A 5,062-nucleotide genomic window follows, 5' to 3' on the forward strand; every position below is an offset into this window, starting at 1 on the left:
AAAGCTCTGTTGTTATTCTTCGCCGAGTATGAAAATATTATTTGTTTAAAAAGTCTGTGTGCCTGGGGAGGCTGGGATCAGAGTATATTTTTGTGAAGCCATTAAATCATCACACTTGGATCAAACAGAAGAGTTTGGCATGGCTCCTATTAAGCATTGCCTAAGCCTTGAATGATCCATCTGAACCAAAGAAACGTACTACAAAAACGAGTGTCAAGAATTCTAATGACTACGGCCATGCCACCTTGAACGTGCCTGATCTCTTCTGATCTCAGAAGCTAAGCAGGGTCAGGCCTGGTTTGTATTTGGATGGGAGACCACCTAGGAAGACCAGGTGCTGTAAACATTAAAAAAAAAAATAAATAAAGTCTAATGAGGAATGTAATTGATAGACTGTTACGGAGTTTCTAAAAAAATGACATGACAGAACTTTGTTTTAGTTATAGGAATCATAAAGTGGCAATTTTTATAAAAAGTAACGGGATTGCCAGCTTAGTTAGGCCAGTCACATCCTTTATTTAGGATAGGAAAAGTTACAACTTACCATATATATAGATCAGGAAGCATCCCCCTCTCTCTCCTTTCCGTATTCCTTCCCTCCTTTCTTTTCTCCTTAGTTACTTTCCTTTTTTTTTCTGATTTTTTTTTTCTTTTCTTTTTTTATTTTTGTGACCACCACAGTTCAGACAATACTTGGTGTCAAAGACATACTTAGAGTAGTCGATGCTTCTAAAGACTTACTCTTCAAAACCTGATCCAGGGAGCAGTAGCTTTTAAGTGAGTGACCCCACAGAGAGATGGAGACCGAGGCGGTTAACTATTTTGCAGTGCCATTTTGTGTTGATCATGACAAAATGCTTGCTTGCAATTGCTGTGGTAAAAAGTGACTTGCAGACTAGTTTAAAAGTGTGTATTTAGCGTGGTATTTGGTAATCTTCACTGTCTCTACTTCATCCTTTCATCTCCCATTGGCATCTGGGATTGATTTATATTCTCATTGGGGAAATCTGACTCAAGATGAAGTTACAGAGTCCATGGAAAGATCACCAGTTTGTCTTTTATTTAACATCACTTTAAAATGTAAATGAATTTTTAGTGGGAATAAATTTGATTTAGTGGTGAATACATTTCTTTTTCCTGGGTTGTGGAGATCTGAGTGCCTAATTTCATGACAAAACAGCTCAGCAAACAAGTATGCTTCTTAATTATCCTTTCATCTGAGTGTTGCCTGCTCTAATTTCTTTTGCTAAAAATGACATATTTAGTAACCCAAAAATATGCCTCCTAAACGTGCCTCTCCTAAAAGCTAACCGAATGATGCATTTTCTTCTTTTGGCTGAAGCCAGTGTTCTCTAGGTGCAATTTATAATTGCTTTCTGTTAAAAAGCATGACTTTGTGTATTAGAATAGAATTTACCTCAGTTTAATGTGCCACGGCATCAACAATCAGTGGGATGTACCCAACGATTCAATGATATGACAAAAAAAAAAAAACAGCTCAGTGGGTTGCTGTCATTAGTTATGGCACATAAACATCAGCATGCCAGAAGACAGCTTCGTGGTTTTCTGAAATAATCTGAAATTAACCAAGTAGCCCAATGTTTATCTGTAGGCATCTTCTTTTCATAAATCCAGAAATTACAGGTTAAGGGCTCAAAAAACAGAACGAAAGCTCTGAAATCTCAGAGGGCGTTGTAACAATAGTCACAGTTGATACTGAGATATACTAAATTGCATGGATATGTACATAATTTTTTTCCTTTGGTTATTTATTTTTTAAAGGGGAGGCCTACAGTTTTCAACTAATTTTCAAGTGGTCCATGAACTGAAATTAAAAGCCACCTCTGAACAACTGTGTGATAACTGATATTTACCGTACTAACTCTAGAACGTAAAGTCCACGAAGGCAGGTATTTATCTGTTTGGTTCACTGCTCCATCCCCTGTACCCAAAACATAGTAAGTACTCAATAAATATTTGTTCAATGAAGAAAGGAATCACACAAAGGCATTGTAAGATCTCGGTGTTCTATTAAATAGGTAAGCAAAGACTAAATTTTATTTAATAAGAATGAAATGTTGGTGATTTTGAAAAAAATTGTTAATCCAAATCTGATTAAGGTTGATTAAGAAGAATATTCAAATGGCTAGAGACTTTAATTTTGCAGATATTTGGCTGATTGGCAGTTTCTCCACTTTTAATTTCATCTGTTGGCCCATGTTGCTGAAGAAGATATGTATTTTTTGCTGTGTCTTGTAATATCTGCTCATTTGTCAATTTTCCGCAAGCTTCTTTTCATTCAACTGGACAAGACTAAGCAGTTCAGTCAGCCCTTTTTCTCGTTGCCCCTGGAGTGAATCCTTGTGTCAAATCTTTTGAAATTTCATTTATTCATCCAGTTATTCATTTATTGCCTACATGTGTTCCAATAAAAATGTAATGATCTGTCTGCTGTTCAAGGTTTTGGAAAATGTTATAAAAGAAAAAAATTTTTTTTTTCCAACCTCTACACTCGCCTCCTCTAATGACTTTTAGTGCCACAGTTTGGGGCGACAATGTGCATTTAGTAATAGTTATAAACTTTTAATAATTAGAAAATTGAGCATGCCAAAGAACATAATATATCTGTATAAGAGTATTTCGAATACCATGTATTTATCAATTTTTGATTTTAAGAATCAAATGTTAAAAGATATAATGGTATAAATGATAAAAAAACTCATAATATAGAAAATTAAAAAGCATGTTAAAGTGCTTTGTGAAAATTGTTTAACATTATTGCCATGTTATAGAGATGGTAAACATTAATAAAAATTCAAAATTAATAAATTGAAGGGAAAAGGGGGTTGTTTAAAAATAAGCAAGCCGGTCAGAAGTGAATTACAAAAACCATGCGAAAAGTATAGGAGCCCAAAGATATCCATTTCCTTCCATTTTTGGCCAAATTTATTTCCCCCTGTGAGGCTGCTAATAAAATACTTGCTAACAAGGAATTTAACTTTTTTTTTTTTCTCAGTCTCTGGGTTATCTGGTAAATTTCTTTGTCCTTGATGAGCTGCTCCTTTCTTAGTTTATATTTCACGTCGATTTATGTTGATTTAAATCGCGACCTCAAGGTTTTCATTGGCAACAGATACCGAGTCCCCGTGAGAGTATTTAACATTTTGTGCATGATGACAGGGGCCACAAGGGTTATCTTGATAACTACCCCCAAAAGATAGAAGGTCACATAGACTCTGGACTTTTATACATTTCTGCCAACTTCTTTTAAAAGTCTTGTGCCCTATAATACTGTTCTTCGATATTTTACTTTGCAATAATTTTTGACTTACGAAAAGGTGCAAAAATAGAACAGAGCACTCCATGTACCTTTCACCCATGCTAACATCTTACGTGTAAAGAAGGCACACTTATCAAAATCAGGAATGAAGTGTGATTTCCAATTTAAAATAATGTCCTGGCTGATGGTACCATTGTATACTTTTCTATCTCATCTCATTTGTTCTCCATTTCTCCACTTCAGGAAAAAAAAAAAAGGAATCTACTGGTAATAGGCAGGTTTGGGGAATGGGCTCATCCTCCCGCCTCTGCTTTTAGCTGGATTCTCCTTTCTCAACAGCCTTGGGCTTTGTGATGCCACACGTCATCGTTTTATCTCGGGGCTCAGAATGCTGGCTTGTTGTTTCTGTATTAAGAACTCTCGGCATCATTTTGTCAGAGGCTCATATTAATAATCTGAATCTTGCTCGCCTGCTGGTGCAAACTATCTGCTTTAATATGTGATTCATCCCGTTCCAGTTAATACCATTCCTTTATAATGAAAAAGCAAAGATATATCATGAGGACAATATGTTCAACCTGAACATTTATTTCAAGATGGTTTCAAACTCTCGCCTCCGGTTGGTTTTAGTGATTTTCATAATGCTTAGATATGGTGACTATTTTTTTTTTTTTTTAAAAAAACAAGATTTATAGGAAGGGTCACATTGCTAGCTCAGGGGTTCTTGTCAGTGTACTTCAACCTTGCTTTGCTCTGTGTCTGTGCGCACATGCACGTGCGCACGTGTGTGTGTGTGTGTGTGTGTGTGTGTGTGTGTGTGTGCGTGTGTTATGGGAGTGTATGTGGCATCTTACAGGGAGCCGTTGCTTTGGGGTCAGTGCCAATCCACCTCAGCTGCTCCCACATCAATGGCAAACATGACAATAGACAAATCATTCCTGAGAAGTCTGTCATTGTGGAGTACAAGAAAAATCCATTAGAAGTTTTCTATTGACTTTTCTTGCTTACAGATGTTTGTTGGCAGAAAGTGCCTTGGTTTTCTTGGTTGAAGAAATGAAGGAAAAAGCCAAATGTGATAAGTTCAGGGATCAACTTGCTATTTAGATTGGATAAGATTTATTTACAAGAATCACATGTGGCATCTCAAAGATCTTTCTACTTACCATACTACCCGCTCCTTACTCCAAAAAAGAAAAGGGGGCTGGGGAGGGAGAAAAATCCTTTGCAGCCTGTTGTCTGGGTTGTTTAAACACCCATCAGAGCCTCCCTGCCAGCAAAGTAGTTAGAAATCACTGGGTTGTGTCCAGCGGAGGTGCCTTGAGCCTCTGGCCCATCCTAATTTAATCTAAAAGGGTTCCACGCTGGAAGTTCAGAACAGATAATTACTCCATTAACTTTTGCAATGTCTGTGGCACCTGCATTGTTTTCTGAAGACTCCATTCTGCCACAGGGAGATAAAAGACAAGATCTAACGAGGCCATTCATGCCTGCCAAGTTTTGCTTTCTTTCCGTGACAGGAAGCATAATTCTGGTTGTGTGGGTAAGACCCAGTGTTTTGTCATGCTAAGTCAGAGGGACTTACTCACCGAGCAGCCAGAATGGAGGGATGGATGTTCTCTAAGTCTTGGCCGGTCTGCAAGCCCAGAATCTTCTGTATCCTTCAAAGCTTTGCCACCTTTACCCAAGAGTTATTTTTATTGGGTCACGTTATTTTCTTGCCCTTATATTTATCCGCTCTTACATACGAAAATCAAATAGATCTGGGCATAGTGAACCGCATCC

General features: G+C 37.4%; 1 pseudogene; it reads left to right on the forward strand.

Annotated features, from left to right (window-relative positions):
- Nucleotides 1–227: 227 nt before the first annotated feature.
- LOC112476930 lies at nucleotides 228–346 on the forward strand (annotated as a pseudogene).
- Nucleotides 347–5,062: the final 4,716 nt, after the last annotated feature.

This window comes from Pteropus alecto, unplaced genomic scaffold (genome assembly GCF_000325575.1).
Source record: "Pteropus alecto unplaced genomic scaffold, ASM32557v1 scaffold81, whole genome shotgun sequence".
In the NCBI taxonomy this organism is placed as follows: domain Eukaryota; kingdom Metazoa; phylum Chordata; class Mammalia; order Chiroptera; family Pteropodidae; genus Pteropus; species Pteropus alecto.